We start from the raw sequence: 25,243 nt of genomic DNA on the forward strand, positions 1-25,243 counted from the left end.
ATGTGAGTGCTCATGAAGGGGACATGGTTGGGTCCACCCCTTTCCCGGTTATCCCCTCTAGGCCTTTTGGCTTAGATCAAGTGTAAAAAAAGAAAGGATCTTGCGACAGATCGCATCCTGAGGCACGTTTTTTTTTGTGTGAATACTTGCACTTGGGTGACTTGTGAGCACATACTGATACATACGTTCCCTATCTGGGGACCATAAATTAAATGGATTTTTGAGAAAGGGAGCTGATTTGGAAGCTTGCTTCTGTCGCCCTATGCATTGACCCGATGTGGCAGTATCTTCGGGTAGTGAACAGTGCACCACCCCATTCCAGTGTTAAACAAGAAAGATTCTCATTTAATCCTCCGTGGGTGAGAATTTGAGTTTGAGAATTGGAGACCAAAATGATGAGTTGCACTGACTGGTTTATGAACGTCTATTCATTTAGCGTTTTAATGACCATGTTTGCACACTGATTGGTGTAAAAAAATAAAATAAAACTAAATAATAATAATCTAGCACACCTGTGCAGGTTTGACATGACATGACAGGTAGCTGTCTTGTGGGTGGTGCTGAATCCTGTTAAATGACATGAGGGTCTCATGCCTATACACAAGGGTGTGTCATTGCTGTTGCTTGACCATGCATTGGTTTCTGTGGTCAGTGAATGATAAAAACAAAATTTACCATCCATTGATGGATGGGAAATCCGCCATGAGGCATTTGTTTTTAGAAACTGCTGCTCACAACCAATGTTGCAATGGAGTGTCTCCATCTGCTGGTGGTATTGGAAAGGCATTAGTGCTATGACAGGGTCTGAAGAAGAAGAAGAAGAAGAAGAAGACGGAAAAAAATATATATAAAAAGAAAAAGAGAGAGAGAGAGAGAGACTGACTTAGTGAGCGAGTGAGTGAGAGAGTGAGAGTGAGTGAGAGTGAATGAGTGAGTGAGTGATTGAGTGAGTGAGTGAGTGAGTGAGTGAGAACAAATGAGTTAAAGCAAGTGAGTGAGAGAGATCGAATGAATGAAAGTCTGAATGACAGAAAGAAAAAAGGATGAAGAAAGAAGCATGAAGAAAAAAAAATGTATATGGAGTTGCTGACATGAGTGCAATCTACAAAGCCGTTGAGGCTGATCCTCATGGGAGGATTATTGCACCAGGACCCTTAGCACTTTTAAAATGCCATTCAATGCCACGGGCTAGATGTAAACTGCAGATGACCATGTTGTGGTAGTTACCATGGATACCCAAGTGATGTGTGAGCTAACACATAGGCCCAACAGATTCCAAGAAGGCCAGAATCACCAGCGGCACCACCATCGATTGTCAGGTCACCCGGATTCAGCAAATACCAGAGTCCAAAATGATGCAGGTTTATACTGTTAATTTTCAGTTTATCGTTACAGTTGGTGTTATTCCATGTCGGAAGGGACGCAGCTACAGCCAGTGGGGTAACTAGAGACAGGCAGGCAGCTATGTGCAACAAAGGTAGGCGTGTTGTTTTCATATGCAGATCTGAAATATTGTCTTATATGCAAGAGGAGGAGTGATGGGGGTTCAGGCAAAAGCCAGGCTATGGATTGCATTGCTAAATGCTCCATCAGAGTGCAATGGTCGCCTGTCCTTTTTTTAAGTGATGATGTGGGTTTAGCCTGTGCTGTATGTATGTATGGGTGGCTGACTGCCACCCACCCAGAAAGTGTATGGGAGGCTGGTTGGCTGCCAGCCTTCCTTCCATTCCTATGAGTAATGTGAGTGCTCATGAAGGGGACATGGTTGGGTCCACCCCTTTCCCGGTTATCCCCTCTAGGCCTTTTGGCTTAGATCAAGTGTAAAAAAAGAAAGGATCTTGCGACAGATCGCATCCTGAGGCACGTTTTTTTTTGTGTGAATACTTGCACTTGGGTGACTTGTGAGCACATACTGATACATACGTTCCCTATCTGGGGACCATAAATTAAATGGATTTTTGAGAAAGGGAGCTGATTTGGAAGCTTGCTTCTGTCGCCCTATGCATTGACCCGATGTGGCAGTATCTTCGGGTAGTGAACAGTGCACCACCCCATTCCAGTGTTAAACAAGAAAGATTCTCATTTAATCCTCCGTGGGTGAGAATTTGAGTTTGAGAATTGGAGACCAAAATGATGAGTTGCACTGACTGGTTTATGAACGTCTATTCATTTAGCGTTTTAATGACCATGTTTGCACACTGATTGGTGTAAAAAAATAAAATAAAACTAAATAATAATAATCTAGCACACCTGTGCAGGTTTGACATGACATGACAGGTAGCTGTCTTGTGGGTGGTGCTGAATCCTGTTAAATGACATGAGGGTCTCATGCCTATACACAAGGGTGTGTCATTGCTGTTGCTTGACCATGCATTGGTTTCTGTGGTCAGTGAATGATAAAAACAAAATTTACCATCCATTGATGGATGGGAAATCCGCCATGAGGCATTTGTTTTTAGAAACTGCTGCTCACAACCAATGTTGCAATGGAGTGTCTCCATCTGCTGGTGGTATTGGAAAGGCATTAGTGCTATGACAGGGTCTGAAGAAGAAGAAGAAGAAGAAGAAGAAGAAGACGGAAAAAAATATATATAAAAAGAAAAAGAGAGAGAGAGAGAGAGACTGACTTAGTGAGCGAGTGAGTGAGAGAGTGAGAGTGAGTGAGAGTGAATGAGTGAGTGAGTGATTGAGTGAGTGAGTGAGTGAGTGAGAACAAATGAGTTAAAGCAAGTGAGTGAGAGAGATCGAATGAATGAAAGTCTGAATGACAGAAAGAAAAAAGGATGAAGAAAGAAGCATGAAGAAAAAAAAATGTATATGGAGTTGCTGACATGAGTGCAATCTACAAAGCCGTTGAGGCTGATCCTCATGGGAGGATTATTGCACCAGGACCCTTAGCACTTTTAAAATGCCATTCAATGCCACGGGCTAGATGTAAACTGCAGATGACCATGTTGTGGTAGTTACCATGGATACCCAAGTGATGTGTGAGCTAACACATAGGCCCAACAGATTCCAAGAAGGCCAGAATCACCAGCGGCACCACCATCGATTGTCAGGTCACCCGGATTCAGCAAATACCAGAGTCCAAAATGATGCAGGTTTATACTGTTAATTTTCAGTTTATCGTTACAGTTGGTGTTATTCCATGTCGGAAGGGACGCAGCTACAGCCAGTGGGGTAACTAGAGACAGGCAGGCAGCTATGTGCAACAAAGGTAGGCGTGTTGTTTTCATATGCAGATCTGAAATATTGTCTTATATGCAAGAGGAGGAGTGATGGGGGTTCAGGCAAAAGCCAGGCTATGGATTGCATTGCTAAATGCTCCATCAGAGTGCAATGGTCGCCTGTCCTTTTTTTAAGTGATGATGTGGGTTTAGCCTGTGCTGTATGTATGTATGGGTGGCTGACTGCCACCCACCCAGAAAGTGTATGGGAGGCTGGTTGGCTGCCAGCCTTCCTTCCATTCCTATGAGTAATGTGAGTGCTCATGAAGGGGACATGGTTGGGTCCACCCCTTTCCCGGTTATCCCCTCTAGGCCTTTTGGCTTAGATCAAGTGTAAAAAAAGAAAGGATCTTGCGACAGATCGCATCCTGAGGCACGTTTTTTTTTGTGTGAATACTTGCACTTGGGTGACTTGTGAGCACATACTGATACATACGTTCCCTATCTGGGGACCATAAATTAAATGGATTTTTGAGAAAGGGAGCTGATTTGGAAGCTTGCTTCTGTCGCCCTATGCATTGACCCGATGTGGCAGTATCTTCGGGTAGTGAACAGTGCACCACCCCATTCCAGTGTTAAACAAGAAAGATTCTCATTTAATCCTCCGTGGGTGAGAATTTGAGTTTGAGAATTGGAGACCAAAATGATGAGTTGCACTGACTGGTTTATGAACGTCTATTCATTTAGCGTTTTAATGACCATGTTTGCACACTGATTGGTGTAAAAAAATAAAATAAAACTAAATAATAATAATCTAGCACACCTGTGCAGGTTTGACATGACATGACAGGTAGCTGTCTTGTGGGTGGTGCTGAATCCTGTTAAATGACATGAGGGTCTCATGCCTATACACAAGGGTGTGTCATTGCTGTTGCTTGACCATGCATTGGTTTCTGTGGTCAGTGAATGATAAAAACAAAATTTACCATCCATTGATGGATGGGAAATCCGCCATGAGGCATTTGTTTTTAGAAACTGCTGCTCACAACCAATGTTGCAATGGAGTGTCTCCATCTGCTGGTGGTATTGGAAAGGCATTAGTGCTATGACAGGGTCTGAAGAAGAAGAAGAAGAAGAAGAAGACGGAAAAAAATATATATAAAAAGAAAAAGAGAGAGAGAGAGAGAGACTGACTTAGTGAGCGAGTGAGTGAGAGAGTGAGAGTGAGTGAGAGTGAATGAGTGAGTGAGTGATTGAGTGAGTGAGTGAGTGAGTGAGTGAGAACAAATGAGTTAAAGCAAGTGAGTGAGAGAGATCGAATGAATGAAAGTCTGAATGACAGAAAGAAAAAAGGATGAAGAAAGAAGCATGAAGAAAAAAAAATGTATATGGAGTTGCTGACATGAGTGCAATCTACAAAGCCGTTGAGGCTGATCCTCATGGGAGGATTATTGCACCAGGACCCTTAGCACTTTTAAAATGCCATTCAATGCCACGGGCTAGATGTAAACTGCAGATGACCATGTTGTGGTAGTTACCATGGATACCCAAGTGATGTGTGAGCTAACACATAGGCCCAACAGATTCCAAGAAGGCCAGAATCACCAGCGGCACCACCATCGATTGTCAGGTCACCCGGATTCAGCAAATACCAGAGTCCAAAATGATGCAGGTTTATACTGTTAATTTTCAGTTTATCGTTACAGTTGGTGTTATTCCATGTCGGAAGGGACGCAGCTACAGCCAGTGGGGTAACTAGAGACAGGCAGGCAGCTATGTGCAACAAAGGTAGGCGTGTTGTTTTCATATGCAGATCTGAAATATTGTCTTATATGCAAGAGGAGGAGTGATGGGGGTTCAGGCAAAAGCCAGGCTATGGATTGCATTGCTAAATGCTCCATCAGAGTGCAATGGTCGCCTGTCCTTTTTTTAAGTGATGATGTGGGTTTAGCCTGTGCTGTATGTATGTATGGGTGGCTGACTGCCACCCACCCAGAAAGTGTATGGGAGGCTGGTTGGCTGCCAGCCTTCCTTCCATTCCTATGAGTAATGTGAGTGCTCATGAAGGGGACATGGTTGGGTCCACCCCTTTCCCGGTTATCCCCTCTAGGCCTTTTGGCTTAGATCAAGTGTAAAAAAAGAAAGGATCTTGCGACAGATCGCATCCTGAGGCACGTTTTTTTTTGTGTGAATACTTGCACTTGGGTGACTTGTGAGCACATACTGATACATACGTTCCCTATCTGGGGACCATAAATTAAATGGATTTTTGAGAAAGGGAGCTGATTTGGAAGCTTGCTTCTGTCGCCCTATGCATTGACCCGATGTGGCAGTATCTTCGGGTAGTGAACAGTGCACCACCCCATTCCAGTGTTAAACAAGAAAGATTCTCATTTAATCCTCCGTGGGTGAGAATTTGAGTTTGAGAATTGGAGACCAAAATGATGAGTTGCACTGACTGGTTTATGAACGTCTATTCATTTAGCGTTTTAATGACCATGTTTGCACACTGATTGGTGTAAAAAAATAAAATAAAACTAAATAATAATAATCTAGCACACCTGTGCAGGTTTTACATGACATGACAGGTAGCTGTCTTGTGGGTGGTGCTGAATCCTGTTAAATGACATGAGGGTCTCATGCCTATACACAAGGGTGTGTCATTGCTGTTGCTTGACCATGCATTGGTTTCTGTGGTCAGTGAATGATAAAAACAAAATTTACCATCCATTGATGGATGGGAAATCCGCCATGAGGCATTTGTTTTTAGAAACTGCTGCTCACAACCAATGTTGCAATGGAGTGTCTCCATCTGCTGGTGGTATTGGAAAGGCATTAGTGCTATGACAGGGTCTGAAGAAGAAGAAGAAGAAGAAGAAGAAGAAGAAGAAGAAGAAGAAGAAGACGGAAAAAAATATATATAAAAAGAAAAAGAGAGAGAGAGAGAGAGAGACTGACTTAGTGAGCGAGTGAGTGAGAGAGTGAGAGTGAGTGAGAGTGAATGAGTGAGTGAGTGATTGAGTGAGTGAGTGAGTGAGAACAAATGAGTTAAAGCAAGTGAGTGAGAGAGATCGAATGAATGAAAGTCTGAATGACAGAAAGAAAAAAGGATGAAGAAAGAAGCATGAAGAAAAAAAAATGTATATGGAGTTGCTGACATGAGTGCAATCTACAAAGCCGTTGAGGCTGATCCTCATGGGAGGATTATTGCACCAGGACCCTTAGCACTTTTAAAATGCCATTCAATGCCACGGGCTAGATGTAAACTGCAGATGACCATGTTGTGGTAGTTACCATGGATACCCAAGTGATGTGTGAGCTAACACATAGGCCCAACAGATTCCAAGAAGGCCAGAATCACCAGCGGCACCACCATCGATTGTCAGGTCACCCGGATTCAGCAAATACCAGAGTCCAAAATGATGCAGGTTTATACTGTTAATTTTCAGTTTATCGTTACAGTTGGTGTTATTCCATGTCGGAAGGGACGCAGCTACAGCCAGTGGGGTAACTAGAGACAGGCAGGCAGCTATGTGCAACAAAGGTAGGCGTGTTGTTTTCATATGCAGATCTGAAATATTGTCTTATATGCAAGAGGAGGAGTGATGGGGGTTCAGGCAAAAGCCAGGCTATGGATTGCATTGCTAAATGCTCCATCAGAGTGCAATGGTCGCCTGTCCTTTTTTTAAGTGATGATGTGGGTTTAGCCTGTGCTGTATGTATGTATGGGTGGCTGACTGCCACCCACCCAGAAAGTGTATGGGAGGCTGGTTGGCTGCCAGCCTTCCTTCCATTCCTATGAGTAATGTGAGTGCTCATGAAGGGGACATGGTTGGGTCCACCCCTTTCCCGGTTATCCCCTCTAGGCCTTTTGGCTTAGATCAAGTGTAAAAAAAGAAAGGATCTTGCGACAGATCGCATCCTGAGGCACGTTTTTTTTTTTGTGTGAATACTTGCACTTGGGTGACTTGTGAGCACATACTGATACATACGTTCCCTATCTGGGGACCATAAATTAAATGGATTTTTGAGAAAGGGAGCTGATTTGGAAGCTTGCTTCTGTCGCCCTATGCATTGACCCGATGTGGCAGTATCTTCGGGTAGTGAACAGTGCACCACCCCATTCCAGTGTTAAACAAGAAAGATTCTCATTTAATCCTCCGTGGGTGAGAATTTGAGTTTGAGAATTGGAGACCAAAATGATGAGTTGCACTGACTGGTTTATGAACGTCTATTCATTTAGCGTTTTAATGACCATGTTTGCACACTGATTGGTGTAAAAAAATAAAATAAAACTAAATAATAATAATCTAGCACACCTGTGCAGGTTTGACATGACATGACAGGTAGCTGTCTTGTGGGTGGTGCTGAATCCTGTTAAATGACATGAGGGTCTCATGCCTATACACAAGGGTGTGTCATTGCTGTTGCTTGACCATGCATTGGTTTCTGTGGTCAGTGAATGATAAAAACAAAATTTACCATCCATTGATGGATGGGAAATCCGCCATGAGGCATTTGTTTTTAGAAACTGCTGCTCACAACCAATGTTGCAATGGAGTGTCTCCATCTGCTGGTGGTATTGGAAAGGCATTAGTGCTATGACAGGGTCTGAAGAAGAAGAAGAAGAAGAAGAAGAAGAAGAAGAAGACGGAAAAAAATATATATAAAAAGAAAAAGAGAGAGAGAGAGAGAGACTGACTTAGTGAGCGAGTGAGTGAGAGAGTGAGAGTGAGTGAGAGTGAATGAGTGAGTGAGTGATTGAGTGAGTGAGTGAGTGAGAACAAATGAGTTAAAGCAAGTGAGTGAGAGAGATCGAATGAATGAAAGTCTGAATGACAGAAAGAAAAAAGGATGAAGAAAGAAGCATGAAGAAAAAAAAATGTATATGGAGTTGCTGACATGAGTGCAATCTACAAAGCCGTTGAGGCTGATCCTCATGGGAGGATTATTGCACCAGGACCCTTAGCACTTTTAAAATGCCATTCAATGCCACGGGCTAGATGTAAACTGCAGATGACCATGTTGTGGTAGTTACCATGGATACCCAAGTGATGTGTGAGCTAACACATAGGCCCAACAGATTCCAAGAAGGCCAGAATCACCAGCGGCACCACCATCGATTGTCAGGTCACCCGGATTCAGCAAATACCAGAGTCCAAAATGATGCAGGTTTATACTGTTAATTTTCAGTTTATCGTTACAGTTGGTGTTATTCCATGTCGGAAGGGACGCAGCTACAGCCAGTGGGGTAACTAGAGACAGGCAGGCAGCTATGTGCAACAAAGGTAGGCGTGTTGTTTTCATATGCAGATCTGAAATATTGTCTTATATGCAAGAGGAGGAGTGATGGGGGTTCAGGCAAAAGCCAGGCTATGGATTGCATTGCTAAATGCTCCATCAGAGTGCAATGGTCGCCTGTCCTTTTTTTAAGTGATGATGTGGGTTTAGCCTGTGCTGTATGTATGTATGGGTGGCTGACTGCCACCCACCCAGAAAGTGTATGGGAGGCTGGTTGGCTGCCAGCCTTCCTTCCATTCCTATGAGTAATGTGAGTGCTCATGAAGGGGACATGGTTGGGTCCACCCCTTTCCCGGTTATCCCCTCTAGGCCTTTTGGCTTAGATCAAGTGTAAAAAAAGAAAGGATCTTGCGACAGATCGCATCCTGAGGCACGTTTTTTTTTTGTGTGAATACTTGCACTTGGGTGACTTGTGAGCACATACTGATACATACGTTCCCTATCTGGGGACCATAAATTAAATGGATTTTTGAGAAAGGGAGCTGATTTGGAAGCTTGCTTCTGTCGCCCTATGCATTGACCCGATGTGGCAGTATCTTCGGGTAGTGAACAGTGCACCACCCCATTCCAGTGTTAAACAAGAAAGATTCTCATTTAATCCTCCGTGGGTGAGAATTTGAGTTTGAGAATTGGAGACCAAAATGATGAGTTGCACTGACTGGTTTATGAACGTCTATTCATTTAGCGTTTTAATGACCATGTTTGCACACTGATTGGTGTAAAAAAATAAAATAAAACTAAATAATAATAATCTAGCACACCTGTGCAGGTTTGACATGACATGACAGGTAGCTGTCTTGTGGGTGGTGCTGAATCCTGTTAAATGACATGAGGGTCTCATGCCTATACACAAGGGTGTGTCATTGCTGTTGCTTGACCATGCATTGGTTTCTGTGGTCAGTGAATGATAAAAACAAAATTTACCATCCATTGATGGATGGGAAATCCGCCATGAGGCATTTGTTTTTAGAAACTGCTGCTCACAACCAATGTTGCAATGGAGTGTCTCCATCTGCTGGTGGTATTGGAAAGGCATTAGTGCTATGACAGGGTCTGAAGAAGAAGAAGAAGAAGAAGAAGAAGAAGAAGACGGAAAAAAATATATATAAAAAGAAAAAGAGAGAGAGAGAGAGAGACTGACTTAGTGAGCGAGTGAGTGAGAGAGTGAGAGTGAGTGAGAGTGAATGAGTGAGTGAGTGATTGAGTGAGTGAGTGAGTGAGAACAAATGAGTTAAAGCAAGTGAGTGAGAGAGATCGAATGAATGAAAGTCTGAATGACAGAAAGAAAAAAGGATGAAGAAAGAAGCATGAAGAAAAAAAAATGTATATGGAGTTGCTGACATGAGTGCAATCTACAAAGCCGTTGAGGCTGATCCTCATGGGAGGATTATTGCACCAGGACCCTTAGCACTTTTAAAATGCCATTCAATGCCACGGGCTAGATGTAAACTGCAGATGACCATGTTGTGGTAGTTACCATGGATACCCAAGTGATGTGTGAGCTAACACATAGGCCCAACAGATTCCAAGAAGGCCAGAATCACCAGCGGCACCACCATCGATTGTCAGGTCACCCGGATTCAGCAAATACCAGAGTCCAAAATGATGCAGGTTTATACTGTTAATTTTCAGTTTATCGTTACAGTTGGTGTTATTCCATGTCGGAAGGGACGCAGCTACAGCCAGTGGGGTAACTAGAGACAGGCAGGCAGCTATGTGCAACAAAGGTAGGTGTGTTGTTTTCATATGCAGATCTGAAATATTGTCTTATATGCAAGAGGAGGAGTGATGGGGGTTCAGGCAAAAGCCAGGCTATGGATTGCATTGCTAAATGCTCCATCAGAGTGCAATGGTCGCCTGTCCTTTTTTTAAGTGATGATGTGGGTTTAGCCTGTGCTGTATGTATGTATGGGTGGCTGACTGCCACCCACCCAGAAAGTGTATGGGAGGCTGGTTGGCTGCCAGCCTTCCTTCCATTCCTATGAGTAATGTGAGTGCTCATGAAGGGGACATGGTTGGGTCCACCCCTTTCCCGGTTATCCCCTCTAGGCCTTTTGGCTTAGATCAAGTGTAAAAAAAGAAAGGATCTTGCGACAGATCGCATCCTGAGGCACGTTTTTTTTTGTGTGAATACTTGCACTTGGGTGACTTGTGAGCACATACTGATACATACGTTCCCTATCTGGGGACCATAAATTAAATGGATTTTTGAGAAAGGGAGCTGATTTGGAAGCTTGCTTCTGTCGCCCTATGCATTGACCCGATGTGGCAGTATCTTCGGGTAGTGAACAGTGCACCACCCCATTCCAGTGTTAAACAAGAAAGATTCTCATTTAATCCTCCGTGGGTGAGAATTTGAGTTTGAGAATTGGAGACCAAAATGATGAGTTGCACTGACTGGTTTATGAACGTCTATTCATTTAGCGTTTTAATGACCATGTTTGCACACTGATTGGTGTAAAAAAATAAAATAAAACTAAATAATAATAATCTAGCACACCTGTGCAGGTTTGACATGACATGACAGGTAGCTGTCTTGTGGGTGGTGCTGAATCCTGTTAAATGACATGAGGGTCTCATGCCTATACACAAGGGTGTGTCATTGCTGTTGCTTGACCATGCATTGGTTTCTGTGGTCAGTGAATGATAAAAACAAAATTTACCATCCATTGATGGATGGGAAATCCGCCATGAGGCATTTGTTTTTAGAAACTGCTGCTCACAACCAATGTTGCAATGGAGTGTCTCCATCTGCTGGTGGTATTGGAAAGGCATTAGTGCTATGACAGGGTCTGAAGAAGAAGAAGAAGAAGAAGAAGAAGACGGAAAAAAATATATATAAAAAGAAAAAGAGAGAGAGAGAGAGAGACTGACTTAGTGAGCGAGTGAGTGAGAGAGTGAGAGTGAGTGAGAGTGAATGAGTGAGTGAGTGATTGAGTGAGTGAGTGAGTGAGTGAGAACAAATGAGTTAAAGCAAGTGAGTGAGAGAGATCGAATGAATGAAAGTCTGAATGACAGAAAGAAAAAAGGATGAAGAAAGAAGCATGAAGAAAAAAAAATGTATATGGAGTTGCTGACATGAGTGCAATCTACAAAGCCGTTGAGGCTGATCCTCATGGGAGGATTATTGCACCAGGACCCTTAGCACTTTTAAAATGCCATTCAATGCCACGGGCTAGATGTAAACTGCAGATGACCATGTTGTGGTAGTTACCATGGATACCCAAGTGATGTGTGAGCTAACACATAGGCCCAACAGATTCCAAGAAGGCCAGAATCACCAGCGGCACCACCATCGATTGTCAGCTCACCCGGATTCAGCAAATACCAGAGTCCAAAATGATGCAGGTTTATACTGTTAATTTTCAGTTTATCGTTACAGTTGGTGTTATTCCATGTCGGAAGGGACGCAGCTACAGCCAGTGGGGTAACTAGAGACAGGCAGGCAGCTATGTGCAACAAAGGTAGGCGTGTTGTTTTCATATGCAGATCTGAAATATTGTCTTATATGCAAGAGGAGGAGTGATGGGGGTTCAGGCAAAAGCCAGGCTATGGATTGCATTGCTAAATGCTCCATCAGAGTGCAATGGTCGCCTGTCCTTTTTTTAAGTGATGATGTGGGTTTAGCCTGTGCTGTATGTATGTATGGGTGGCTGACTGCCACCCACCCAGAAAGTGTATGGGAGGCTGGTTGGCTGCCAGCCTTCCTTCCATTCCTATGAGTAATGTGAGTGCTCATGAAGGGGACATGGTTGGGTCCACCCCTTTCCCGGTTATCCCCTCTAGGCCTTTTGGCTTAGATCAAGTGTAAAAAAAGAAAGGATCTTGCGACAGATCGCATCCTGAGGCACGTTTTTTTTTGTGTGAATACTTGCACTTGGGTGACTTGTGAGCACATACTGATACATACGTTCCCTATCTGGGGACCATAAATTAAATGGATTTTTGAGAAAGGGAGCTGATTTGGAAGCTTGCTTCTGTCGCCCTATGCATTGACCCGATGTGGCAGTATCTTCGGGTAGTGAACAGTGCACCACCCCATTCCAGTGTTAAACAAGAAAGATTCTCATTTAATCCTCCGTGGGTGAGAATTTGAGTTTGAGAATTGGAGACCAAAATGATGAGTTGCACTGACTGGTTTATGAACGTCTATTCATTTAGCGTTTTAATGACCATGTTTGCACACTGATTGGTGTAAAAAAATAAAATAAAACTAAATAATAATAATCTAGCACACCTGTGCAGGTTTGACATGACATGACAGGTAGCTGTCTTGTGGGTGGTGCTGAATCCTGTTAAATGACATGAGGGTCTCATGCCTATACACAAGGGTGTGTCATTGCTGTTGCTTGACCATGCATTGGTTTCTGTGGTCAGTGAATGATAAAAACAAAATTTACCATCCATTGATGGATGGGAAATCCGCCATGAGGCATTTGTTTTTAGAAACTGCTGCTCACAACCAATGTTGCAATGGAGTGTCTCCATCTGCTGGTGGTATTGGAAAGGCATTAGTGCTATGACAGGGTCTGAAGAAGAAGAAGAAGAAGAAGAAGAAGACGGAAAAAAATATATATAAAAAGAAAAAGAGAGAGAGAGAGAGAGACTGACTTAGTGAGCGAGTGAGTGAGAGAGTGAGAGTGAGTGAGAGTGAATGAGTGAGTGAGTGATTGAGTGAGTGAGTGAGTGAGTGAGAACAAATGAGTTAAAGCAAGTGAGTGAGAGAGATCGAATGAATGAAAGTCTGAATGACAGAAAGAAAAAAGGATGAAGAAAGAAGCATGAAGAAAAAAAAATGTATATGGAGTTGCTGACATGAGTGCAATCTACAAAGCCGTTGAGGCTGATCCTCATGGGAGGATTATTGCACCAGGACCCTTAGCACTTTTAAAATGCCATTCAATGCCACGGGCTAGATGTAAACTGCAGATGACCATGTTGTGGTAGTTACCATGGATACCCAAGTGATGTGTGAGCTAACACATAGGCCCAACAGATTCCAAGAAGGCCAGAATCACCAGCGGCACCACCATCGATTGTCAGGTCACCCGGATTCAGCAAATACCAGAGTCCAAAATGATGCAGGTTTATACTGTTAATTTTCAGTTTATCGTTACAGTTGGTGTTATTCCATGTCGGAAGGGACGCAGCTACAGCCAGTGGGGTAACTAGAGACAGGCAGGCAGCTATGTGCAACAAAGGTAGGCGTGTTGTTTTCATATGCAGATCTGAAATATTGTCTTATATGCAAGAGGAGGAGTGATGGGGGTTCAGGCAAAAGCCAGGCTATGGATTGCATTGCTAAATGCTCCATCAGAGTGCAATGGTCGCCTGTCCTTTTTTTAAGTGATGATGTGGGTTTAGCCTGTGCTGTATGTATGTATGGGTGGCTGACTGCCACCCACCCAGAAAGTGTATGGGAGGCTGGTTGGCTGCCAGCCTTCCTTCCATTCCTATGAGTAATGTGAGTGCTCATGAAGGGGACATGGTTGGGTCCACCCCTTTCCCGGTTATCCCCTCTAGGCCTTTTGGCTTAGATCAAGTGTAAAAAAAGAAAGGATCTTGCGACAGATCGCATCCTGAGGCACGTTTTTTTTTGTGTGAATACTTGCACTTGGGTGACTTGTGAGCACATACTGATACATACGTTCCCTATCTGGGGACCATAAATTAAATGGATTTTTGAGAAAGGGAGCTGATTTGGAAGCTTGCTTCTGTCGCCCTATGCATTGACCCGATGTGGCAGTATCTTCGGGTAGTGAACAGTGCACCACCCCATTCCAGTGTTAAACAAGAAAGATTCTCATTTAATCCTCCGTGGGTGAGAATTTGAGTTTGAGAATTGGAGACCAAAATGATGAGTTGCACTGACTGGTTTATGAACGTCTATTCATTTAGCGTTTTAATGACCATGTTTGCACACTGATTGGTGTAAAAAAATAAAATAAAACTAAATAATAATAATCTAGCACACCTGTGCAGGTTTGACATGACATGACAGGTAGCTGTCTTGTGGGTGGTGCTGAATCCTGTTAAATGACATGAGGGTCTCATGCCTATACACAAGGGTGTGTCATTGCTGTTGCTTGACCATGCATTGGTTTTTGTGGTCAGTGAATGATAAAAACAAAATTTACCATCCATTGATGGATGGGAAATCCGCCATGAGGCATTTGTTTTTAGAAACTGCTGCTCACAACCAATGTTGCAATGGAGTGTCTCCATCTGCTGGTGGTATTGGAAAGGCATTAGTGCTATGACAGGGTCTGAAGAAGAAGAAGAAGAAGAAGAAGAAGAAGAAGAAGACGGAAAAAAATATATATAAAAAGAAAAAGAGAGAGAGAGAGAGAGACTGACTTAGTGAGCGAGTGAGTGAGAGAGTGAGAGTGAGAGTGAATGAGTGAGTGAGTGATTGAGTGAGTGAGTGAGTGAGTGAGAACAAATGAGTTAAAGCAAGTGAGTGAGAGAGATCGAATGAATGAAAGTCTGAATGACAGAAAGAAAAAAGGATGAAGAAAGAAGCATGAAGAAAAAAAAATGTATATGGAGTTGCTGACATGAGTGCAATCTACAAAGCCGTTGAGGCTGATCCTCATGGGAGGATTATTGCACCAGGACCCTTAGCACTTTTAAAATGCCATTCAATGCCACGGGCTAGATGTAAACTGCAGATGACCATGTTGTGGTAGTTACCATGGATACCCAAGTGATGTGTGAGCTAACACATAGGCCCAACAGATTCCAAGAAGGCCAGAATCACCAGCGGCACCACCATCGATTGTCAGGTCACCCGGATTCAGCAAATACCAGAGTCCAAAATGATGCAGGTTTATACTGTTAATTTTCAGTTTATCGTTACAGTTGGTGTTATTCCATGTCGGAAGGGACGCAGCTACAGCCAGTGGGGTAACTAGAGACAGGCAGGCAGCTATGTGCAACAAAGGTAGGCGTGTTGTTTTCATATGCAGATCTGAAATATTGTCTTATATGCAAGAGGAGGAGTGATGGGGGTTCAGGCAAAAGCCAGGCTATGGATTGCATTGCTAAATGCTCCATCAGAGTGCAATGGTCGCCTGTCCTTTTTTTAAGTGATGATGTGGGTTTAGCCTGTGCTGTATGTATGTATGGGTGGCTGACTGCCACCCACCCAGAAAGTGTATGGGAGGCTGGTTGGCTGCCAGCCTTCCTTCCATTCCTATGAGTAATGTGAGTGCTCATGAAGGGGACATGGTTGGGTCCACCCCTTTCCCGGTTATCCCCTCTAGGCCTTTTGGCTTAGATCAAGTGTAAAAAAAGAAAGGATCTTGCGACAGATCGCATCCTGAGGCACGTTTTTTTTTGTGTGAATACTTGCACTTGGGTGACTTGTGAGCACATACTGATACATACGTTCCCTATCTGGGGACCATAAATTAAATGGATTTTTGAGAAAGGGAGCTGATTTGGAAGCTTGCTTCTGTCGCCCTATGCATTGACCCGATGTGGCAGTATCTTCGGGTAGTGAACAGTGCACCACCCCATTCCAGTGTTAAACAAGAAAGATTCTCATTTAATCCTCCGTGGGTGAGAATTTGAGTTTGAGAATTGGAGACCAAAATGATGAGTTGCACTGACTGGTTTATGAACGTCTATTCATTTAGCGTTTTAATGACCATGTTTGCACACTGATTGGTGTAAAAAAATAAAATAAAACTAAATAATAATAATCTAGCACACCTGTGCAGGTTTGACATGACATGACAGGTAGCTGTCTTGTGGGTGGTGCTGAATCCTGTTAAATGACATGAGGGTCTCATGCCTATACACAAGGGTGTGTCATTGCTGTTGCTTGACCATGCATTGGTTTCTGTGGTCAGTGAATGATAAAAACAAAATTTACCATCCATTGATGGATGGGAAATCCGCCATGAGGCATTTGTTTTTAGAAACTGCTGCTCACAACCAATGTTGCAATGGAGTGTCTCCATCTGCTGGTGGTATTGGAAAGGCATTAGTGCTATGACAGGGTCTGAAGAAGAAGAAGAAGAAGAAGAAGAAGAAGAAGAAGACGGAAAAAAATATATATAAAAAGAAAAAGAGAGAGAGAGAGAGAGACTGACTTAGTGAGCGAGTGAGTGAGAGAGTGAGAGTGAGTGAGAGTGAATGAGTGAGTGAGTGATTGAGTGAGTGAGTGAGTGAGAACAAATGAGTTAAAGCAAGTGAGTGAGAGAGATCGAATGAATGAAAGTCTGAATGACAGAAAGAAAAAAGGATGAAGAAAGAAGCATGAAGAAAAAAAAATGTATATGGAGTTGCTGACATGAGTGCAATCTACAAAGCCGTTGAGGCTGATCCTCATGGGAGGATTATTGCACCAGGACCCTTAGCACTTTTAAAATGCCATTCAATGCCACGGGCTAGATGTAAACTGCAGATGACCATGTTGTGGTAGTTACCATGGATACCCAAGTGATGTGTGAGCTAACACATAGGCCCAACAGATTCCAAGAAGGCCAGAATCACCAGCGGCACCACCATCGATTGTCAGGTCACCCGGATTCAGCAAATACCAGAGTCCAAAATGATGCAGGTTTATACTGTTAATTTTCAGTTTATCGTTACAGTTGGTGTTATTCCATGTCGGAAGGGACGCAGCTACAGCCAGTGGGGTAACTAGAGACAGGCAGGCAGCTATGTGCAACAAAGGTAGGCGTGTTGTTTTCATATGCAGATCTGAAATATTGTCTTATATGCAAGAGGAGGAGTGATGGGGGTTCAGGCAAAAGCCAGGCTATGGATTGCATTGCTAAATGCTCCATCAGAGTGCAATGGTCGCCTGTCCTTTTTTTAAGTGATGATGTGGGTTTAGCCTGTGCTGTATGTATGTATGGGTGGCTGACTGCCACCCACCCAGAAAGTGTATGGGAGGCTGGTTGGCTGCCAGCCTTCCTTCCATTCCTATGAGTAATGTGAGTGCTCATGAAGGGGACATGGTTGGGTCCACCCCTTTCCCGGTTATCCCCTCTAGGCCTTTTGGCTTAGATCAAGTGTAAAAAAAGAAAGGATCTTGCGACAGATCGCATCCTGAGGCACGTTTTTTTTTGTGTGAATACTTGCACTTGGGTGACTTGTGAGCACATACTGATACATACGTTCCCTATCTGGGGACCATAAATTAAATGGATTTTTGAGAAAGGGAGCTGATTTGGAAGCTTGCTTCTGTCGCCCTATGCATTGACCCGATGTGGCAGTATCTTCGGGTAGTGAACAGTGCACCACCCCATTCCAGTGTTAAACAAGAAAGATTCTCATTTAATCCTCCGTGGGTGAGAATTTGAGTTTGAGAATTGGAGACCAAAATGATGAGTTGCACTGACTGGTTTATGAACGTCTATTCATTTAGCGTTTTAATGACCATGTTTGCACACTGATTGGTGTAAAAAAATAAAATAAAACTAAATAATAATAATCTAGCACACCTGTGCAGGTTTGACATGACATGACAGGTAGCTGTCTTGTGGGTGGTGCTGAATCCTGTTAAATGACATGAGGGTCTCATGCCTATACACAAGGGTGTGTCATTGCTGTTGCTTGACCATGCATTGGTTTTTGTGGTCAGTGAATGATAAAAACAAAATTTACCATCCATTGATGGATGGGAAATCCGCCATGAGGCATTTGTTTTTAGAAACTGCTGCTCACAACCAATGTTGCAATGGAGTGTCTCCATCTGCTGGTGGTATTGGAAAGGCATTAGTGCTATGACAGGGTCTGAAGAAGAAGAAGAAGAAGAAGAAGAAGAAGAAGAAGACGGAAAAAAATATATATAAAAAGAAAAAGAGAGAGAGAGAGAGAGACTGACTTAGTGAGCGAGTGAGTGAGAGAGTGAGAGTGAGAGTGAATGAGTGAGTGAGTGATTGAGTGAGTGAGTGAGTGAGTGAGTGAGAACAAATGAGTTAAAGCAAGTGAGTGAGAGAGATCGAATGAATGAAAGTCTGAATGACAGAAAGAAAAAAGGATGAAGAAAGAAGCATGAAGAAAAAAAAATGTATATGGAGTTGCTGACATGAGTGCAATCTACAAAGCCGTTGAGGCTGATCCTCATGGGAGGATTATTGCACCAGGACCCTTAGCACTTTTAAAATGCCATTCAATGCCACGGGCTAGATGTAAACTGCAGATGACCATGTTGTGGTAGTTACCATGGATACCCAAGTGATGTGTGAGCTAACACATAGGCCCAACAGATTCCAAGAAGGCCAGAATCACCAGCGGCACCACCATCGATTGTCAGGTCACCCGGATTCAGCAAATACCAGAGTCCAAAATGATGCAGGTTTATACTGTTAATTTTCAGTTTATCGTTACAGTTGGTGTTATTCCATGTCGGAAGGGACGCAGCTACAGCCAGTGGGGTAACTAGAGACAGGCAGGCAGCTATGTGCAACAAAGGTAGGCGTGTTGTTTTCATATGCAGATCTGAAATATTGTCTTATATGCAAGAGGAGGAGTGATGGGGGTTCAGGCAAAAGCCAGGCTATGGATTGCATTGCTAAATGCTCCATCAGAGTGCAATGGTCGCCTGTCCTTTTTTTAAGTGATGATGTGGGTTTAGCCTGTGCTGTATGTATGTATGGGTGGCTGACTGCCACCCACCCAGAAAGTGTATGGGAGGCTGGTTGGCTGCCAGCCTTCCTTCCATTCCTATGAGTAATGTGAGTGCTCATGAAGGGGACATGGTTGGGTCCACCCCTTTCCCGGTTATCCCCTCTAGGCCTTTTGGCTTAGATCAAGTGTAAAAAAAGAAAGGATCTTGCGACAGATCGCATCCTGAGGCACGTTTTTTTTTGTGTGAATACTTGCACTTGGGTGACTTGTGAGCACATACTGATACATACGTTCCCTATCTGGGGACCATAAATTAAATGGATTTTTGAGAAAGGGAGCTGATTTGGAAGCTTGCTTCTGTCGCCCTATGCATTGACCCGATGTGGCAGTATCTTCGGGTAGTGAACAGTGCACCACCCCATTCCAGTGTTAAACAAGAAAGATTCTCATTTAATCCTCCGTGGGTGAGAATTTGAGTTTGAGAATTGGAGACCAAAATGATGAGTTGCACTGACTGGTTTATGAACGTCTATTCATTTAGCGTTTTAATGACCATGTTTGCACACTGATTGGTGTAAAAAAATAAAATAAAACTAAATAATAATAATCTAGCACACCTGTGCAGGTTTGACATGACATGACAGGTAGCTGTCTTGTGGGTGGTGCTGAATCCTGTTAAATGACATGAGGGTCTCATGCCTATACACAAGGGTGTGTCATTGCTGTTGCTTGACCATGCATTGGTTTCTGTGGTCAGTGAATGATAAAAACAAAATTTACCATCCATTGATGGATGGGAAATCCGCCATGAGGCATTTGTTTTTAGAAACTGCTGCTCACAACCAATGTTGCAATGGAGTGTCTCCATCTGCTGGTGGTATTGGAAAGGCATTAGTGCTATGACAGGGTCTGAAGAAGAAGAAGAAGAAGAAGAAGAAGAAGAAGACGGAAAAAAATATATATAAAAAGAAAAGAGAGAGAGAGAGAGAGACTGACTTAGTGAGCGAGTGAGTGAGAGAGTGAGAGTGAGTGAGAGTGAATGAGTGAGTGAGTGATTGAGTGAGTGAGTGAGTGAGTGAGAACAAATGAGTTAAAGCAAGTGAGTGAGAGAGATCGAATGAATGAAAGTCTGAATGACAGAAAGAAAAAAGGATGAAGAAAGAAGCATGAAGAAAAAAAAATGTATATGGAGTTGCTGACATGAGTGCAATCTACAAAGCCGTTGAGGCTGATCCTCATGGGAGGATTATTGCACCAGGACCCTTAGCACTTTTAAAATGCCATTCAATGCCACGGGCTAGATGTAAACTGCAGATGACCATGTTGTGGTAGTTACCATGGATACCCAAGTGATGTGTGAGCTAACACATAGGCCCAACAGATTCCAAGAAGGCCAGAATCACCAGCGGCACCACCATCGATTGTCAGGTCACCCGGATTCAGCAAATACCAGAGTCCAAAATGATGCAGGTTTATACTGTTAATTTTCAGTTTATCGTTACAGTTGGTGTTATTCCATGTCGGAAGGGACGCAGCTACAGCCAGTGGGGTAACTAGAGACAGGCAGGCAGCTATGTGCAACAAAGGTAGGCGTGTTGTTTTCATATGCAGATCTGAAATATTGTCTTATATGCAAGAGGAGGAGTGATGGGGGTTCAGGCAAAAGCCAGGCTATGGATTGCATTGCTAAATGCTCCATCAGAGTGCAATGGTCGCCTGTCCTTTTTTTAAGTGATGATGTGGGTTTAGCCTGTGCTGTATGTATGTATGGGTGGCTGACTGCCACCCACCCAGAAAGTGTATGGGAGGCTGGTTGGCTGCCAGCCTTCCTTCCATTCCTATGAGTAATGTGAGTGCTCATGAAGGGGACATGGTTGGGTCCACCCCTTTCCCGGTTATCCCCTCTAGGCCTTTTGGCTTAGATCAAGTGTAAAAAAAGAAAGGATCTTGCGACAGATCGCATCCTGAGGCACGTTTTTTTTTGTGTGAATACTTGCACTTGGGTGACTTGTGAGCACATACTGATACATACGTTCCCTATCTGGGGACCATAAATTAAATGGATTTTTGAGAAAGGGAGCTGATTTGGAAGCTTGCTTCTGTCGCCCTATGCATTGACCCGATGTGGCAGTATCTTCGGGTAGTGAACAGTGCACCACCCCATTCCAGTGTTAAACAAGAAAGATTCTCATTTAATCCTCCGTGGGTGAGAATTTGAGTTTGAGAATTGGAGACCAAAATGATGAGTTGCACTGACTGGTTTATGAACGTCTATTCATTTAGCGTTTTAATGACCATGTTTGCACACTGATTGGTGTAAAAAAATAAAATAAAACTAAATAATAATAATCTAGCACACCTGTGCAGGTTTGACATGACATGACAGGTAGCTGTCTTGTGGGTGGTGCTGAATCCTGTTAAATGACATGAGGGTCTCATGCCTATACACAAGGGTGTGTCATTGCTGTTGCTTGACCATGCATTGGTTTCTGTGGTCAGTGAATGATAAAAACAAAATTTACCATCCATTGATGGATGGGAAATCCGCCATGAGGCATTTGTTTTTAGAAACTGCTGCTCACAACCAATGTTGCAATGGAGTGTCTCCATCTGCTGGTGGTATTGGAAAGGCATTAGTGCTATGACAGGGTCTGAAGAAGAAGAAGAAGAAGAAGAAGAAGAAGACGGAAAAAAATATATATAAAAAGAAAAAGAGAGAGAGAGAGAGACTGACTTAGTGAGCGATGTGAGTGAGAGAGTGAGAGTGAGTGAGAGTGAATGAGTGAGTGAGTGATTGAGTGAGTGAGTGAGTGAGTGAGAACAAATGAGTTAAAGCAAGTGAGTGAGAGAGATCGAATGAATGAAAGTCTGAATGACAGAAAGAAAAAAGGATGAAGAAAGAAGCATGAAGAAAAAAAAATGTATATGGAGTTGCTGACATGAGTGCAATCTACAAAGCCGTTGAGGCTGATCCTCATGGGAGGATTATTGCACCAGGACCCTTAGCACTTTTAAAATGCCATTCAATGCCACGGGCTAGATGTAAACTGCAGATGACCATGTTGTGGTAGTTACCATGGATACCCAAGTGATGTGTGAGCTAACACATAGGCCCAACAGATTCCAAGAAGGCCAGAATCACCAGCGGCACCACCATCGATTGTCAGGTCACCCGGATTCAGCAAATACCAGAGTCCAAAATGATGCAGGTTTATACTGTTAATTTTCAGTTTATCGTTACAGTTGGTGTTATTCCATGTCGGAAGGGACGCAGCTACAGCCAGTGGGGTAACTAGAGACAGGCAGGCAGCTATGTGCAACAAAGGTAGGCGTGTTGTTTTCATATGCAGATCTGAAATATTGTCTTATATGCAAGAGGAGGAGTGATGGGGGTTCAGGCAAAAGCCAGGCTATGGATTGCATTGCTAAATGCTCCATCAGAGTGCAATGGTCGCCTGTCCTTTTTTTAAGTGATGATGTGGGTTTAGCCTGTGCTGTATGTATGTATGGGTGGCTGACTGCCACCCACCCAGAAAGTGTATGGGAGGCTGGTTGGCTGCCAGCCTTCCTTCCATTCCTATGAGTAATGTGAGTGCTCATGAAGGGGACATGGTTGGGTCCACCCCTTTCCCGGTTATCCCCTCTAGGCCTTTTGGCTTAGATCAAGTGTAAAAAAAGAAAGGATCTTGCGACAGATCGCATCCTGAGGCACGTTTTTTTTTGTGTGAATACTTGCACTTGGGTGACTTGTGAGCACATACTGATACATACGTTCCCTATCTGGGGACCATAAATTAAATGGATTTTTGAGAAAGGGAGCTGATTTGGAAGCTTGCTTCTGTCGCCCTATGCATTGACCCGATGTGGCAGTATCTTCGGGTAGTGAACAGTGCACCACCCCATTCCAGTGTTAAACAAGAAAGATTCTCATTTAATCCTCCGTGGGTGAGAATTTGAGTTTGAGAATTGGAGACCAAAATGATGAGTTGGTTGCGCTGACTGGTTTATGAACGTCTATTCAGTTAGCGTTTTAATTGACCATGTTTGCACACTGATTGGTGTAAAAAAATAAAATAAAACTAAATAATAATAATCTAGCACACCTGTGCAGGTTTGACAATGACATGACAGGTAGCTGTCTTGTGGGTGGTGCTGAATCCTGTTAAATGACATGAGGGTCTCATGCCTATACACAAGGGTGTGTCATTGCTGTTGCTTGACCATGCATTGGTTTCTGTGGTCAGTGAATGATAAAAACAAAATTTACCATCCATTGATGGATGGGAAATCCGCCATGAGGCATTTGTTTTTAGAAACTGCTGCTCACAACCAATGTTGCAATGGAGTGTCTCCATCTGCTGGTGGTATTGGAAAGGCATTAGTGCTATGACAGGGTCTGAAGAAGAAGAAGAAGAAGAAGAAGAAGAAGACGGAAAAAAATATATATAAAAAGAAAAAGAGCAGAGAGAGAGAGAGACTGACTTAGTGAGCGAAGTGAGTGAGAGAGTGAGAGTGAGTGAGAGTGAATGAGAGTGAGTGAGTGATTGAGTGAGTAATGAGTGAGTGAAGTGAGTGAGAACAAATGAGTTAAAGCAAGTGAGTGAGAGAGATCGAATGAATGAAAGTCTGAATGACAGAAAGAAAAAAGGATGAAGAAAGAAGCATGAAGAAAAAAAAATGTATATGGAGTTGCTGACATGAGTGCAATCTACAAAGCCGTTGAGGCTGATCCTCATGGGAGGATTATTGCACCAGGACCCTTAGCACTTTTAAAATGCCATTCAATGCCACGGGCTAGATGTAAACTGCAGATGACCATGTTTGTGGTAGTTACCATGGATACCCAAGTGATGTGTGAGCTAACACATAGGCCCAACAGATTCCAAGAAGGCCAGAATCACCAGCGGCACCACCATCGATTGTCAGGTCACCCGGATTCAGCAAATACCAGAGTCCAAAATGATGCAGGTTTATACTGTTAATTTTCAGTTTATCGTTACAGTTGGTGTTATTCCATGTCGGAAGGGACGCAGCTACAGCCAGTGGGGTAACTAGAGACAGGCAGGCAGCTATGTGCAACAAAGGTAGGCGTGTTGTTTTCATATGCAGATCTGAAATATTGTCTTATATGCAAGAGGAGGAGTGATGGGGGTTCAGGCAAAAGCCAGGCTATGGATTGCATTGCTAAATGCTCCATCAGAGTGCAATGGTCGCCTGTCCTTTTTTTAAGTGATGATGTGGGTTTAGCCTGTGCTGTATGTATGTATGGGTGGCTGACTGCCACCCACCCAGAAAGTGTAATGGGAGGGCTGGTTGGCTGCCAGCCTTCCTTCCATTCCTATGAGTAATGTGAGTGCTCATGAAGGGGACATGGTTGGGTCCACCCCTTTCCCGGTTATCCCCTCTAGGCCTTTTTGGCTTAGATCAAGTGTAAAAAAAGAAAGGATCTTGCGACAGATCGCATCCTGAGGCACGTTTTTTTTTGTGTGAATACTTGCACTTGGGTGACTTGTGAGCACATACTGATACATACGTTCCCTATCTGGGGACCATAAATTAAATGGATTTTTGAGAAAGGGAGCTGATTTGGAAGCTTGCTTCTGTCGCCCCTATGCATTGACCCGATGTGCAGTATCTTCGGGTAGTGAACAGTGCACCACCCCATTCCAGTGTTAAACAAGAAAGATTCTCATTTAATCCTCCGTGGGTGAGAATTTGAGTTTGAGAATTGGAGACCAAAATGATGAGTTGCACTGACTGGTTTATGAACGTCTATTCATTTAGCGTTTTAATGACCATGTTTGTCACACTGATTGGTGTAAAAAAAATAAAATAAAACTAAATAATAATAATCTAGCACACCTGTGCAGGTTTGACATGACATGACAGGTAGCTGTCTTGTGGGTGGTGCTGAATCCTGTTAAATGACATGAGGGTCTCATGCCTATACACAAGGGTGTGTCATTGCTGTTGCTTGACCATGCATTGGTTTCTGTGGTCAGTGAATGATAAAAACAAAATTTACCATCCATTGATGGATGGGAAATCCGCCATGAGGCATTTGTTTTTAGAAACTGCTGCTCACAACCAATGTTGCAATGGAGTGTCTCCATCTGCTGGTGGTATTGGAAAGGCATTAGTGCTATGACAGGGTCTGAAGAAGAGAAGAAGAAGAAGAAGAAGAAGAA

General features: G+C 43.3%; 15 pseudogenes; all 15 read left to right on the forward strand.

Moving 5' to 3' along the window:
* Positions 1–50: 50 nt before the first annotated feature.
* LOC130286903 (U2 spliceosomal RNA) lies at positions 51–314 on the forward strand (annotated as a pseudogene).
* Positions 315–1,788: 1,474 nt separating this feature from the next.
* On the forward strand, positions 1,789–2,052 carry LOC130286904 (U2 spliceosomal RNA; annotated as a pseudogene).
* Positions 2,053–3,528: 1,476 nt separating this feature from the next.
* LOC130286905 (U2 spliceosomal RNA) lies at positions 3,529–3,792 on the forward strand (annotated as a pseudogene).
* A 1,474-nt stretch (positions 3,793–5,266) lies between these two features.
* Positions 5,267–5,530, forward strand: LOC130286906 (U2 spliceosomal RNA; annotated as a pseudogene).
* A 1,492-nt stretch (positions 5,531–7,022) lies between these two features.
* Positions 7,023–7,288, forward strand: LOC130288334 (U2 spliceosomal RNA; annotated as a pseudogene).
* Positions 7,289–8,766: 1,478 nt separating this feature from the next.
* LOC130288060 (U2 spliceosomal RNA) lies at positions 8,767–9,031 on the forward strand (annotated as a pseudogene).
* A 1,475-nt stretch (positions 9,032–10,506) lies between these two features.
* LOC130286907 (U2 spliceosomal RNA) lies at positions 10,507–10,770 on the forward strand (annotated as a pseudogene).
* Positions 10,771–12,243: 1,473 nt separating this feature from the next.
* On the forward strand, positions 12,244–12,507 carry LOC130286909 (U2 spliceosomal RNA; annotated as a pseudogene).
* A 1,473-nt stretch (positions 12,508–13,980) lies between these two features.
* Positions 13,981–14,244, forward strand: LOC130286910 (U2 spliceosomal RNA; annotated as a pseudogene).
* A 1,478-nt stretch (positions 14,245–15,722) lies between these two features.
* Positions 15,723–15,986, forward strand: LOC130286911 (U2 spliceosomal RNA; annotated as a pseudogene).
* Positions 15,987–17,464: 1,478 nt separating this feature from the next.
* On the forward strand, positions 17,465–17,728 carry LOC130286913 (U2 spliceosomal RNA; annotated as a pseudogene).
* Positions 17,729–19,210: 1,482 nt separating this feature from the next.
* Positions 19,211–19,474, forward strand: LOC130286914 (U2 spliceosomal RNA; annotated as a pseudogene).
* Positions 19,475–20,952: 1,478 nt separating this feature from the next.
* LOC130286915 (U2 spliceosomal RNA) lies at positions 20,953–21,216 on the forward strand (annotated as a pseudogene).
* Positions 21,217–22,691: 1,475 nt separating this feature from the next.
* LOC130286916 (U2 spliceosomal RNA) lies at positions 22,692–22,955 on the forward strand (annotated as a pseudogene).
* A 1,497-nt stretch (positions 22,956–24,452) lies between these two features.
* On the forward strand, positions 24,453–24,717 carry LOC130289726 (U2 spliceosomal RNA; annotated as a pseudogene).
* The last annotated feature ends 526 nt before the right edge of the window (positions 24,718–25,243 follow it).

This window comes from Hyla sarda, chromosome 8, assembly GCF_029499605.1.
Source record: "Hyla sarda isolate aHylSar1 chromosome 8, aHylSar1.hap1, whole genome shotgun sequence".
Classification (NCBI taxonomy): domain Eukaryota; kingdom Metazoa; phylum Chordata; class Amphibia; order Anura; family Hylidae; genus Hyla; species Hyla sarda.